The 15,769-nt window shown below is 41.8% G+C and overlaps 1 protein-coding gene across 1 annotated transcript in view; it reads left to right on the forward strand.

Annotated features, from left to right (window-relative positions):
• The first annotated feature begins 688 nt into the window (after positions 1–688).
• The window catches only part of LINGO1 (leucine rich repeat and Ig domain containing 1), a 589,917-nt gene continuing 574,836 nt past the window's right edge, over positions 689–15,769 (forward strand). Inside the window, exon 1 of the mRNA XM_082254206.1 lies at positions 689–1,412. The gene's annotated coding sequence lies outside the window, so the exon portion shown is untranslated. The remainder of the gene's footprint in view (positions 1,413–15,769) is intronic.

A 15,769-nucleotide genomic window follows, 5' to 3' on the forward strand; every position in this document is an offset into this window, starting at 1 on the left:
GTTGGAGAGTTTCCTACCACTTTCATGGGGGTACAGACAGAAATAAATACTGACAAGCATTCTAATCCCTCCCCACTCCATCCAAAATGCAAAAAAATTAAAAATATGTTGCCTTTAGTTATACTTTAAATCAATCAAAAATGAAGCTATGCCTTTTCAATTGTTCGCCAAATTGATCCTCTTATTAAAATCACACATCGATTGGATAATAAAATCAAAGTGTATATAACCACCATTATTGATCATTTTGATCTATCTACTTTCAGTGCAGACCTATCAAAATAATTTTGATGAAGGTAATAATCTTTGTCCATAATGGATTGGTGACCCAGTGAGGGGAATTGATCAAAACTGGAGCTGTGCATGGCAACCAATCAGTTTCTATCTTTAATCGCAAAACTCAACTGAATAAGCTGAAGAAAGAAGCTGATTGGTTGCCATGCGCAGCTGCTCCAGTTTAAATCAATTCCCCCAAGTATGTACCCTTTCAATAATTCATAGATTAAACCTTATTGCCCAATTCTGTGAAGAATCGTTCGATCGGATCGTTGCATGCATGGCATTATGTAACGCAGAACCAGAGCAGCACAGGGCCCAGCATGCATTGCAATTGGTTCTGAGGTCAAGAAAAAACCTTGACCAGAATGCATTGCACATAAGAAAGATTAGGAAGTTACATGGTCCCAAAATGTGTGTGCTGGGGGCCAATGAGCTGAGGATGCATTGAGATGACAGCTCAGGACTACACAATCCAGAATGCACATGGTGATGGAACACAACATCTCTGCAGTCAGCAGTTGCTGGGAGGGGCAGCTGGACCAGTCTGCTAGATAGAGGATCAGATAGGGAGGAAGGCTGAGCACACACATACATACACACACACACTATATCAGCACAAGGACAAGGACACAGGGGGATCCCCCAAATCCAGGAAGGAGGAGGACACACATCGCCAGGATTCTGGGACCATCCATGTGATTCTCAGTCCTGCTTAGCTTGCATTCCCTCCTCCTCCCCCTCCTGCCTGCCTGCCTGCCATCGCCTTCCACCTGCTTGGAAAGAAGGATTTTACATTCGTGGGATGACGGTGGAGAGGCGATCTGCCCCTAATAGGGGCTCAGACATCTGAGACATCTGTGACTGCTGCTGTCATCCATCCATCCATCCATCCCAGGGATTCTCTGCAAGGAGGGCATCTGGGGGGGACTCTGCCATGGGGGACAAACCATGCCTGTCCTAAACGGTCACTCTGCACCCCGGCGACACACAAGCGACACTCTGCGCCTGACAGTCCACTTCACTCTAGGCAGCCCACAGAGGGATAGGTGAGAGGCAGCAGCAGATCCTCCTGCCGGTGTATACATGACATCTACACCCTGTCCTAGGAGGTGAACAGTCCTGTCTGATGGAAGGTGAGTCCCTGGCTCTGTCTTTATGGCCTGCTAGAAAATCAAATCCATTTATGTTATGCAATCATGGTGATTGATTCATTTATTGCTGTACAATGATTTTCTCTTTGTGTCTATTAAAGATTAAAGAATGCTGGATAATAAATATAGATAGATAGATAGATAGATAGATAGATAGATAGATAGATATGGATCTATCTATCTATCTATCTATCTATCTATCTATCTATCTATCTATCTATCTATCTATCTATCTATCTATCTATCTATCTATCCATCGATCTATCTTATATATATATATATATATATATATATATATATATATATATATATATATATATATATATATACATATACATATATATATATATATATATATATGTGTATATGTATGTGTATATATATATATATATATATATGTTGTGTGTATATATAGACATCTGTATCTATATATGCGTATATAGATATCTATATATTATAGTGTGTTACATTTAAAGGGGGTGGGTATGTGTGCAGGTGGCGTGTTTAGGACATATATATACATATACATACATATATATATATATATGGTATGTTACATTTAAAGGGGATAGCTATGTGTCTAGGTGGTGTGCTCGGGACATAATATATATATATATATATATATATATATATATATATATATACACATACATATATATATATATATATATATTATAGTGTGTTACTGTTACATTTAAAGGGGATGGCTATGTGTGCAGGTGGTGTGCTCAGGACATATGTTTGTATATACCTATATATATATATATAGTGTGTTACATTTAAAGGGGATGGCTATGTGTGCAGGTGGTGTACCCAGGACATTGCATTCACTAATATTCTTGTACATGTGTGCACAATTTGCCATCAATGGCTCATATATCATTGTGCTGCTGTGCGCAACTGCTCACTGCCTCCCAAGCCACTGTACCAGCACCGTCATGTCTGCACTTTAGCAGCCTCCTGTGTCCTGTGATTTATTTCTGTGCTTTTAGAAATGTGCTCAGAACTGCAAACTGGAGGCTGTGTCACATGGGTAGGTAAAGGCTTTATGTTTACCATAGCCGTATGTTTTGCCTACTAGCTCTGATTGTCCTAAAACATAAAGCATAGTATGTTAGATTTGTAACAAATGTTACAAGTATCCCCTATAATAACAAATATTGTGCAGATCCTGTGTGAAAACAAATGTATCATATATCCCCTGTCCTGTGTCCTTAATACAATGTGACAAAGTTGAAGCCATGTATCCAGCTGCAGTAGCAGGGTTTAGTGTCTCACCAGGAAGATTATGGTGGCAGCCATCTTTGAGTGGCCTAGTGTTAAGTAATGCCTTGATGTGTCTCTTTGATTTGCCGTGCCGCGAGCTGTCCGCTGTGCTGTTCACCTTATCTCTACGTTTTAAGCTGCTTTTCCTTATTATGTGTACAGTAGTATATGTAACATTATAATTTGGCTTTAGAGTTGTTATGCAAATTTTCTCCTGTGTCGCTACTTCTTCAGTATTTCTCATGTCTGTACAGCACTGCGTAAATTGTCAGCGCTAGATAAAGAACTCTAAGAAATAAATAATACATTTTCCTTATCCTTATATTTTTCCCATTTTCCAGAGGGCTCTGGGCAGTACAGCTGTTGGATGTAGGCCTTGTTTTCTGTCCTAAGAACAGAAGCCTCCACCTTCTATCCACCTTAGATCACATGCAGGTGTGCGTACATTTCCGGTGTTTATGTGTGCCCAGAAGGCACGGGTGCGTTCAGGCCAGTCAAGCTCTATGGCAAGCTGAAATACGCTGCAGCTGGCTGAGGAACCAAATGGTACTCACGTTTAGGGCCCTATGTGTTTATGATGTAGGCGCAGAATTGGATGCATATGGGCGAAACGCGCAGTGAACTTGATTTAATAAAACTGGAGAGTGCAAAATCTGGTGCAGCTGTGCATGGTAGCCAATTAGCTTCTTAGGGTCCTTTCACACGGGCTTTCTGCCCGGCGGACTCAGTTTTGCTCATCGGGGATCGATCTGCCGATCCTTGCTGAGCAGGAGGATGACAGCTTACTTTGCAGAGGCGGAGCTGTCAGATCCGTTCTCCTCTTGGTCCGTTTTCAACCGATCCTCCAGACGGATGGAAAATAGGAGAACAGCGGTTGTCAGCGGACATGTCACTGCTGACATCCGCTGCTCCATAGAGGTACATGGAGCATCCGATCAGGTCCACCTAAAAAAACTGACAGGCGGACCTGATCGGAAAGCCCGTATGAAAGGGGCCTTACTTCAGCTTGTTTAATTAAGCTTTGACAAAAACACCTGGAAACAGATTGGGTTCTGTGCTGGGCTGCACTCCCCAGTTTTAGTAAATCAACCCCCAGTGTGTTTTTGGCCTTACTAGAACATGCCACCCTGATTTACACCCAGCGTTGGTACACATGTGTCTCTGGATAGGATGTGATTTTGCCAGGCATTCTGTTCAAGTTGAATGTTACATATATCATTTAGGTCCTCAACAAAAAAAAAATTGAATTACAATGACATGGTAATCCCACTGAAGAGCAGGCACTTGTACAGTCTCATCTCATTACTTTGCCAGTCTCCTACAATCTAGAGGCTGCGGGTTTTCTAATCCTTTCCGCCGTCTCTTCGTGGCCGCCTATCCCTCTGCGCTTTGCCCTCTGCCAGTTTATTTTTCTACCTGTCTTTCTTCTGTTCTTCTCTCTGTCATTCCTGATCTCCTTATCTCTCTGTCCTTTCTACCAATTCACTACCTTCTGAATAATTACTGCTTCCATCACCTGCTGTCCTATTTTCTTTTTTTGCTCGCACCCCGTACCCACCTTCAACGTTTTCTCTTTTTATTTTTCTTTGAAGTCTTTCTGCCCGATTCATAATTTATCTATAAGTTTCCAGTTATTAGCATGTTACCTCCATCTCATTCTTTTGCCTGTCTTAATGTTACTGTCAGTTTATTTACTGTTTAACTAATCTTTTTTTTATTAATGAGAGTGCAAAAGGAGAAAATCAATTTGATTTATGCTGTCATATTTCATATCAAAACAGGGCAAGTGATTGATATTAGTATTAACTAAATTCTCAATTACTGCTTAACTGATTCTATAGCCTTTGTAGATATGGTCAAGTTTGCCTATTATAAGATGTAAAAAAAATGCATATATATATATATATACATACACTATATTACCAAAATTATTTGGACGTCTGCTTTTACACACACAACTTTAATGGCATTCCAGTCGTAGTCCGTAGGGTTCAGTATTGAGTTGGCCAACCCACCATTTGCAGCTATATCAGCTTTAACTCTTTTTGGGAGGCTGTCCACAAGGTTTAGGAGTGTGTCTATAAGAATGTTTGACTATTCTTCCAGAAGCAAATTTGTGAGGTCAGGCACTGATGTGGATAAGAAGGCCTGGCTCCCAGTATCCACTCCAACTCATCCAAAAGGTGTTCTATCGGGTTGAGGTCAGGACTCTGTGCAGGCCAGTCAAGTTCCCCCACCTCAGTCTCGCTCATCCATGTCTTTATGGACCTTGCTTTGTGCACTGGTGCACAGTCCTGTTGGAACAGAAAGGGGTATCCCCAAACTGTTCCCACAAAGTTGGGAGCTTGATATTGTAAAAAATGTCTTGGTATGCTGATGCCTTAAGATTTTCCTTCAATGGATCTAAGGGGTTAAGCCCAACCCCTGAAAAACAACCCCGCACCATAATCACTCCACCAAATGATTTGGACCAGTGCACAAAGCAAGGTCCATAAAGACAAAGATGAGCGAGTTTGGGGTGGAGGAGCTTGACTGGCCTGCACAGAGCCCTAACCTCAACCTGATAGAACACCACTGGGATGAATTAAAGCAGAGACTGCAAACCCGGCCTTCTCGTCCACATCAGTTCCTGACCTCACAAATGCGCTTCTGTAAGAATGGTCAAACATTCCCATAGACACACTCCTAAACCTTGTGGACAGCCTTCCTAGAAGAGTTGAAGCTGTTATAGCTGCAAAGGGTGGGCCAACTCAATATTGAACCCTACGGACTAAGACTGGGATGCCAGTAAGCAATCCCCTGGTCCACATTTTGCTCCTGTAGTGCTGAGAATCTGCATCCACTGGTTTTCACTTCTTAGCAACAAGCCAGGATGTGGGGATCACCAATTGAAAGTTTTCAGCCAGGCTTCTGGGAGCTTAAATGGCCTACAGGTATGATAACAAAATGAATTAGCATTTTACAAAGCTGCACAGTTTCTTGATACCTGCTGGGGCCCCTTGGCTGCGAGGCTTTTTTCTAGAAAAGGTGAACTTAGCCGTTAAGCCTTTGCAGGCCTTGCTTCTGTATAAGACGGTCGTTACCTCTCCTGCTTTTTCACTTTGAGGCATTCCTGCATACTCAGCGAGATGGAGGCAAAGAAGTAGAAGTTGTTCCTTATGGGAAATGTTTACCTGTGGAAGTTACTGCTATCAGGTCATTTCTTTATGTAGGCAGCTGTTTACAGTGATGGATGTGGTATGGGATTTGAGAAATGGAGTTGAAACAAGTATATCTTGCTTTGTACTGTCATTGTGACCTTGCCTGTTTATTTATGCTGGTAAGGCTCCAATATTACAGAACCGGTAGTGTGTTCTTCTTTAACTGTTTCCATTGACTTCAAAATTCTCATGCTCATTTATAAGGCTTTGCATGGCTCAGAACCTCATTATCTGTTTGAATTTTTATCACCCTACTCCCCCCTCGTAATCTTAGCTCCTCTAATTCTGGTTTTATGTGTGCCCTTCAAACCCGTCTACACTATGGGGGACAAAGGACTTTCTCCTGTTATGCCCCGAAACTATGGAACTCTCTTTCCAAGAACATCAGTGATCTGATTAAGGCCTCATGCACACTGAATGGTTTCTTTTGCTGCTTCTAGGGGCTTTTAGTTTTCTAGAGATCGACCGATATCGTTTTTTCAGGGCCAATACTGATTTTCTGGTCACCCTTCAGGCCGATAGCCGATATTAGGTGCCAATATTCTGTACATTTAAAGTTGTTTTTTTTTTTTTTAACATTTTCCTTTTCAATTTTTTTATTTTTTTTGATCACTTTAATTGGTGTCATAAGGAATGTCATATCCCTTTCGACAGTAATAGGCAGTGACAGGTACTCTTTATGGAGAGATCTGGGGTCTATAAGACCCCAAATCTCCTCCTTTGCACTTAAAAGCATTCAAAACAGCAAGTTTGGCTGTTTTGGATACTGTATTTTTTTTTTTATCTGACGCCTTTAAGGCTCCAGTAACCAGAAGTGATGACATGATATCACATTCAGGTTAATACATCAGAGACCCGATCAGAGCCAATTCTGGCTTCTTTTGGGTCGCCGGCCAGCCGGAACGCTGGTCGGTGGGACAGGTGACACAGGCGGATCGGCAATTGTAAGACGGATCGGCAACTGATTAGCCGCATCAGTTGTTATTAAAAGAAAGCCAATCGTCGCCTCTAAAAAACTATACTAAGGGGGTTTCCTGTAGCTGCAGGCATCACTCTGTTACAGCCATTTGAAGCAATATCGGCAAGTTTGTTACCTGATACTTCAAAAAAGTGAATATCGGCCCCCGATAATCGGCCCCACAAATAATCGGTCGATTCCTAGTTTTTTTTCTGCCTTTAAACTCCCCTGCATGATAGCCTATGTGTCCATGCACACATGGGCATTTAGAGGAGTTTAGAGGCAGGGGCGTCCAGGAGCAGCAGAGTGTTGGCCGAAAAAATGCTAGACTCATCGAAACAAGTGTAAATGTATTTAAAAGCGCCTAAGCGATAGGCATGTTTAGCGCTTGAGTAGTAATTCGTTTCACTGGCCAGAATAATTATTAATGAATTGACGCCCACACACTTGACACGCCTAAATGCACTTAAACACTTTGCAAAAGTTTACAAGCATCAAGCATTTTTCTGCCAAAACTCTGCTGCCAGGAAGATAAGGAGTCTAGGAAAGTTAGAAAAATATCATGTGTGCCTAAAACTCAACTCCAGGCAAATAATAAATAGAGGGATGATTGTTTTCTTTGTCTAGGGTAGAGAAGAAACCTTTATACCCTGATCCTCTGTTCTTCCGGTACGCAGCACTCCCCCACGATACAGAGGTGGATTGTCCCTTGGTGTCCTCAGGTCCAGAACAGGTCTATGGATCCTACTCTGGTCTTGATGATGTTGGGACCCTAGACTCTTGGAGGTTGGGGGCAGAAGCTGCAAGGACTGGCCTAGCTGTGGGGTGGTGTGGAGGATCAGGTACGTAAATCCTAGTAAATCCTAGGTATTAATGAACAATTATCTCCTTCAGTGGGGGTCCAGTCCCCTTTCAAGGTAGTATTTTTTATTTGCCTGAAGTTTGGCTTTAAACTCTTTCAAATCAAAGCTTAAAAAATAATGTTTATTACCATTGTGAATGGTTTACCTCTCTTTTCAGTTTAGTACTTCAGAAAGTGACTATGGAGTACTGAGGCTAGCCACAGGTAGACAGACATGTAGCACTGAAATACTGAAACCCTGGTTGGACAGTTGTGAAGTGTGGCATGGAATTTAAAAAGAGTGTCTACAACAAATGTCAATGCACATTATGGAAACAGGTAAATAAATTTTGGTCAAGTACCACGTGCAGAGGCATTCTGCCCATAGTGAAGCTGAGCTCTCTTCCTGCCACTGCGGCTTCCACAGACAATGCAGTGGCCGAGGAGATTTGTACCTGGGTGGGCAGAGCCTGACTGGGATTCAGAGACACTACTTCCCCATGTTTGCTCCCTTTGTAATTGACAGCAGGCAATGGGTGGTGTTCATAGCCAATAGATAGAATCCACCCACTGACTGCTGTCAATCACAAGGAGGGAGTGGACCTAATTGAGAACTAGTCCCTTAAGCCGGCCATAGAAAGTTAGAATCTCATGCCGGTTTAGCAGGAACCAGACGAGATTCGAACCATGTATGGGCAGGCAGAATGTTGTACCCAAGTTGATTGATAAATCAACTTGGGTACAACCAGCCTGCCAGATTTTTAATGCGATTATTGCAAGCAGCTGTTATAGCTTGCTACACCCGCCGCCGGGAGAACACAATGGCTTAGGTGGAGGGATTCCCCTGTCAACAATGTCTATGTTGATGAGGGAGTGGATCAAGTGCACCGTCTATGGTTGGTCTTAGCTTCCCGATCAGGCTCCAACCACTCTCATTGTTACTGGTTACTAACAGCTAGGGGTAGCAGCGACAAACCTGCTACTCTGCTACACAGTGTACAGAGACAGGCACTCGGCTGTCTCTGCATGTACATCAAGTTACAGTTGGTCTTAATTACCTCCAGTTTTATTGTCTACAAACTAAGGGTGATTCTTTTTGAATGTAGTGCAGCCGTACCACCACTTGAAATACCTGAATTTACCACATGTTTAATTAAGGATACTGAAACTGACAGCAGGGAATTTTGAATTTGACACATGTTATTTGAAAGAACCATTGCACCAGAAAAGTATTGTAAGTGCTTTATTGAATTCACCTGTATGTTCCTGAAAAAGCCATCATGCGTGAACATTAACAATGAACTTGTGAAAGTGGTATGTGTTGAAAGGCCAGCAACTTGTTTAGAGTTTTATCTTATTTATATTTTAGTAAAGATGTGTGTTTTTTGAATCAGAGATCAATACAGTATTTGCAGACAGATGTCTAATAGTGTCTATCTATTTTCAGAGTTAGCCTATCTTATGGAACCCTCATAAAATAGGTCATTGCATGTTTTATGGTTATTTCCCTGCACCGTATAAGCTAGTTGTCCATACTCCAAAGAAACAATGGAATTTGTCTGACGATGCCTACTATCGTTGTCTGCAGTAGGGTTTTTTCCCTCCGGCACTATGTTGTAGTATGAATGGTGCCTTTGATGCCAGTGGACACAGTATTTTACATGTGGATCCCATGAGGCCAGATCACCAGGGAACATCATGTAAAAACAAAGTGGTGTGAATCAGCCCTTGTGGGCTCATTAATTAATAAGCAAGTTATTAATTACCTCTGTTACTTGTCTTTTCCTGTGTATAGGGAAGTTGCCATTAGTTACTTGAATGTTACGTATTACATTAGGATCATATGTTTATGTTTATTTGTGCTTTATTAACTACACAAATAGGATATTCAATGTCATCAAAATTTACATATTTGGAATCATTGTGACAATGTGAAGGCACACTTACTGGTTTATATAATAGAGCCAATGGGGTTGATTTACTAAAGGCAAATAGTCTGTTCACTTTGCAAAGGAAGTTGCACATTGCAGCGGAATTTTCCCCAGAGCTTAGTGAATGAGGCAAAGCTCTGCTGACTTCCAGTGTTCATGAGCACATAAATATATTGTTTTTTTTTTTTTATTTCTCTTGAACGTGATTGGGTATTCTTTGCAAAATGAATCTCCACCCCATTCACTAAGCTTTGAGTCAAATTTCCTTCCAAAGTGCAACTTCCCGTGCATAGTGAACAACCTATTTGCCTTTAGGAAAACAACCTCGATGTTCATAAACCATAGCAATAATAATAGCATGCAATGCCAAGCTGCAGTTCCCAAAGCAAGCAAAGTCCTTTCTTGTATTAGAGAGGCATGGACTCCAGAGAGAGAGAGATAGAATTTTTCCCCTGTTCAAATCCTTAGTAAGACCTCATCTGGAATATACAGTTCAGTTTTGGGCACCAGTTCTCAAAAAGGATACCAGGGAACTGGAGAAAGTGCAGAGAAGGGCAACCAAACTGATAAGAGGCATGGAGGAGCTCAGCTATGAGGAAATATTAGAGGAACTGAATGTATTCTCTTTTGAGAAGAGGAGATTAAGGGGGGTATAATCAACATGTACAAAATACATACAAGGGGTCCATATAGTGAACTTGGTGTTGAGTTATTTACTTTAAGGCCATCACAGAGGACAAGGGGGCACTCTTTACGTCTAGAGGAAAACAGATTTCGTCTCCAAATACGGAAAGGTTTATTCACCGTAAGAGCTGTGAAAATGTGGAATAGATTCCCTCCAGAGGTGGTTCTGGCCAGCTCACTAAATTGCTTTAAAAAAGGCCTGGATTCTTTCCTGGGTGTACATAATATAAATGGGTACTAATATTTATAGGTAAAGTTGATCCAGGGAATATCTGATTGCCTCTCGGGGGATCAGGAAGGAATTTTTTCCCCCTGCTATAGCAAATTGGATCATGCTTTGCTGGGTTTTTTTTTTGCCCTACTCTAGATCAACTGCGGGTATAGGATTGTGTATATGGGATTGTATGGTTGGGTTTTCTTTACTGTTTTTTGTTTGTTTTTGTTTGTTGAGCCAGATGGACTTGTGTCTTTTTTTTAACCTAACTATGTAACTTTGTAACAAATTTTCACATACTCCTCTGAAGTCGTAAAATGTGCAGTCTGATTGGTTGTCATGAGCTACTGTACTTTACATATCATCACTACTATTAGTGCTGCCTTAAGCACAATTAAAGATGTCTGATTCCCTGGTAATAGAAGTCTTAAATGGTATATGTTCTGCATTGTTACTAAATAATTCATAATATCTGACTCATTGACAGAAAGCAGTTGAGGAAGATCATTTTCCAGTCTGTGTCTATTGGATTTAGGCATAACAAAAAAACACTGTATAAAAACCAAATTATATTAATATTAATCCATAGCAAGCAAGAGTTTGCTTTCATCAGAATACAGAAAATAAAAAGTGTACAGTATGAATGATTGTCTGGTTTGACTGTGCGGTATTGCTCATCAACTATTTTATTTACTAAAGCTTACTGGGTAAATTGAATTCTATAGGGCCATAGAGTAACATCATTTTTATAGGAAATACATCTGTGTCTCTTGATGTATGCATTCTGTGAGACTGGCCTTCTTAACAATTTGAAAGATGTAGACAGCTGAGAAGCGAGCATAGGCATTCCGCCCAGGGCTACCTACTCCTTCATAGTAGGTCGGATGTCAGCTTTGTTTATAACCCCTTAGTATAGGAACAATCACAGAAAACTGTCAAGAGTTACAACAGCCTGCCTTTCACCCCATTTGGGTATTTTTACTGAAAATAAATACATTTTGCAATCAACTGCAGTCTTCGTAGACCCCCATGTGCCACATTTATAACAGCTGGATGGTGTATGGACACAGAGGGGTTGATTTATTAACCACTTAAGCCCCGGAAGATTTTACCCCCTTCCTGACCAGGGGGTTTTTTGCGATTTTTTACTGCGTGACTTTAACGGACAATTGCGCGGTCGTGCGACGCTGTACCTAAACGAATTTCACGTCCTTTTTTTCCCCACAAATAGAGCTTTCTTTTGGTGGTATTTGATCCCCTGTGCGAATTTTTGATCATGCGCTATAAACAAAAAAAGAGACGTAAATTTCGCAAAAATAACAATATTTTTCACATTTTTTTATATGAAATTCCCCCAAAAAAATGTAAAAATCAAAATTTTTTAACATTTTCGGCCAATTTGTTTTATGCTACATATGTTTGGTAAAAAAAATCGCAAAAAGCGTATTTTGATTGGTTTGCGCAAAAGTTATCGCGTTTACTAACAAAGGGAAAGATTGTTGTCATTTTTGGTGTTTTTTTTAACGAGTAATGGCGGCGATCTGCGATTTTTTTTGCGGGACTGCGACATTGCGGCGGACAGATCGGACCCTTGACTGACATTTTTGACACTTTTGGGGTTACCAGTGACATTACTGCAGTAATCAGTGCTATACATATGCACTGTTACTGTAAAAATGACACTGGCAGGGAAGGGGTTAACTGTATTGGAGAGGGAGGGGTTAAGTGTGTCCTAGGGGCGTGTTTCTAACTGTGATGGGACATGTCTACTATTGTAAAAACAGAGATCAACGGTTCTACATAGTAGAACCGTCTGATCTCCATTTTTACACAGGGGAGAATGACAGGCGGCTTGTTTACATAAGCCGCCCACCTTTCTCCCTCTCTACCGACGATCGTAGTGTGACCGGCGGACATCGGGTCCGCCGGTCACATGCGCGGACTCCTCAGTGAACGAGCCGGGGCAGGCGCGCGCCTCAGCGGGCGCGCGCTCGCCCGCTATTGGCTCACAAACCGGTCACAGGCTACTGACGTATATATACGTCACTTTGCCTGGCCGGGGCTGACCGCCGCAGTATAACTACTTGCGGCGGTCGGCAAGCGGTTAAAGGACAAAAGGCTGTCGACTTTGCAAGGTATTTTTCCCCTAGCTTAGTGAATGAGGTAAAGCGCTGCTGATGTCCATGATCCAGTCATGTGTACAGGGCTGGCCCTACTGTGGGTCCCGCTGGGTCCATTGGACCCAGGCAGCACTTGGAGAGGGGCAGAAAATTTACTCCCAAGATTTTTCTTTCCCAGCAGTTTTGTGTGTCATCAGTTTGTGGCGGCATTTCCCCATCTCATACTGCCACCCGTAGTACAAACTGATGAGTATGAGGAGGCGGATCGTCTCCTCCGGGAACCGTAACTAACGTGATTGTGGTGTGCGCAATGACATCAGACATCAGCGCACTCCATCTCACGCAGGGCAGGTTGGATCTTCTAAGGCGGTGGGTGCGGCAGATACAGGATTGACAGGAGGACTAAGGACAGACAGTGGGTGTTTGGTGGACAGGTCCGGTGCTGAGTTATAGAAGAAGATAACAGTATATGTTGTATAATATTTTCTAAATGTTATATTTATATAAAATAATGGATGTGGGGGCATTTTGTTGAGCATGTTTTGTTTTGTTTTTGGGGGGGGGGGGGCAGCAATTTATTCTTGAACCCAGGCAGCACAATGTCTTGGACCAGCCCTGCATGTGTAATGCTATTTTTTTTCATTGTTTTGCACACAGTTGGGTATTCTTTGCACCGCATTCACTAAGCTAAGGGAAAATTCCCTTGCCAAGTGCACACCCTATTTGACTTTAGTAGGTAAATCCACGAGAGTGGAATGCAGCATTTGATCTTTCATCAACTGTCAGCTTGAATTATGAGGTTTCTGATCAGCTATTGCTTAGCCCTAATTAAGGTCCCCTTTTGCAGACAGAAATAGGCTGATAATACACATGAATTCGGGAAGACTTGAGTGGCTTAAGGAATGCAAATGAACTCCTAAAAAAAAAAATGTGATTCTTACTTCTAAATTAAACAAAGTTCATTCAGTTTGTATGCAGCTGTATATCAAGTTAAAGAGCACTGAGAAACTGCTGAAAGATTACTTTTATGAACCCTGGCTTTAGACAGTCTTTTAAGAAATTAGTTCATTGCATAATTAGAAAAAAAAATCTCTACTTCCATTTCACTCACTAATTGGATGTGTTTAGGGGCTTTCAGTTATTGGCAATGGAATAGTCATGACGTTGCAACTCGCAACTTGCCGTCTACAGCCTCTGAGCTAAGGTGGAGCAAGGAAACCCCTAGCACCAGATTAAACTTAATTTAAGAATGCTGTAAGTGCCGAGATCATTTAGCCAGATGCCTAATTTTATATTGAAAGATTTGTTCATGCTACATATAAATGTTACTGCTGCAACTGATTATCCCTTAATTCAGAAACATGAGTCGGTACACCTTCATAACCCATGCTGATAATGAGGTCTGATAACCCCAAACTATGCACACAATGCCACATCCTCATTTCTCTAAAATGTGCAGTTCCGTGATTAGATGAGCAGATTTAAATTTCATGTCTGTGCTAGGCATTCATGGGAGGCAACACATTACAGTCCAGCTTCAGACACAGCGGTAAAAAGCAGATCAGCTGGAAAAGAAAGCAGAAACATCAAACCCTGCTCAGGCCAGGATCTGCAAAACACTTTTGGGCCAGGTCATAAATCAGCCTTGAAGCAAATACATATCTGTGAGTCTCATTTTTGACCTGAACTACCAGAAACAAATTCTATACATAATTCATAATTCCTTCTGTGATATAGTTACATTCATTACACTAATGTAGAAATAAATAATCATTAATACACCAAACACACCTATATTGGCTCATAGGACATAATACAGTTCTTAAAGCGGAGTTCCGGGCACAAAAACGATATTTTTTTTGTGCCCCTCCGCTAGGTATGCCTCACCTGAAAAGGAATTGGATAGTTATTTTTTTTTTTTTTTGTTTACTTACCTTGCAATTGAAGATCGAAGATACTCACCTCAGAGTACTTCCTCCCTCGGAGCCGCGGCTCACCCCGTCACTTCCTGCCTTGCTATGATTCCTAGGAGCTGAACGTCACAGCTCCCAGGAATCAATGCGCCGCACCGGCCCGCTCGTCATTTCCGGGGCAACGCCGCATTCCCCTGCTAAACAGCTTCTGGGCATGCCCAGAAGCTGTGGAGGAATGCTGCGCCGCGCCGGAAGTGACGAGAGGGGCCGGTGCGGCGCATTCTGGGACAAGAAGACACGGAAGAAGACACAGAAGAGGACCACGCCGGCTTCAGCTGCCCACAAGAGAGATGGAAACGCTGTGGAAGAAATTTTCTAAGTAAGTATTTCTTCTAAAAGGTAAGTGCGAACCGGGACAGATCAGAGGCTAGCCATTGTGGAATGTGCTAGCCCTGACTGTCCCGGGGGTATGTTTATTAACCACTTAAGCCCCGGAGGATTTTCCTGCTAAAAGACCAGGGGGTATTTTGCGATTCGGCACTGCGTGACTTTAACGGACAATTGCGCGGTCGTGCGACGCTGTACCTAAACGAATTTGACGTCCTTTTTTTCCCACAAACAGAGCTTTCTTTTGGTGGTATTTGATCACCTGTGCGATTTTTTGATCACACGCTATAAACAAAAAAAGAGCGACAATTTTGCAAAAATAGCAATATTTTTCACATTTTTTTATATGAAATTCCCCCAAAAAAAAATGTAAAAATCAAAATTTTTTAACATTTTTGGCCAATTTGTTTTATCCTACCTATGTTTGGTAAAAAAAATCGCAAAAAGCGTATTTTGATTGGTTTGCGCAAAAGTTATCCCGTTTACTAACAAAGGGAAAGATTTTTGTCATTTTTGTTGTTTTTTTTTTTAACGCGTAATGGCGGCGATCTGCGATTTTTTTTGCGGTACTGCGACATTGCGGCGGACAGATCGGACCCTTGACTGACATTTTTGACACTTTTGGGGTTACCAGTGACATTTCTACAGTAATCAGTGCTATACATATGCACTGTTACTGTAAAAATACACTGGCAGTGAAGGGGTTAACTTTATTTGGGAGGGAGGGGCTGTGTGTGTCCCTAGGGGCGTGATTCTTACTGTGATTGGCTGTGGCTCTAGCTGTAAGGACACTGATCAACGGATCTACATACTAGATCCGTGTAA

Source organism: Pelophylax lessonae, assembly GCF_965119305.1.
Source record: "Pelophylax lessonae genome assembly, chromosome: 4".
NCBI classification, from domain to species: domain Eukaryota; kingdom Metazoa; phylum Chordata; class Amphibia; order Anura; family Ranidae; genus Pelophylax; species Pelophylax lessonae.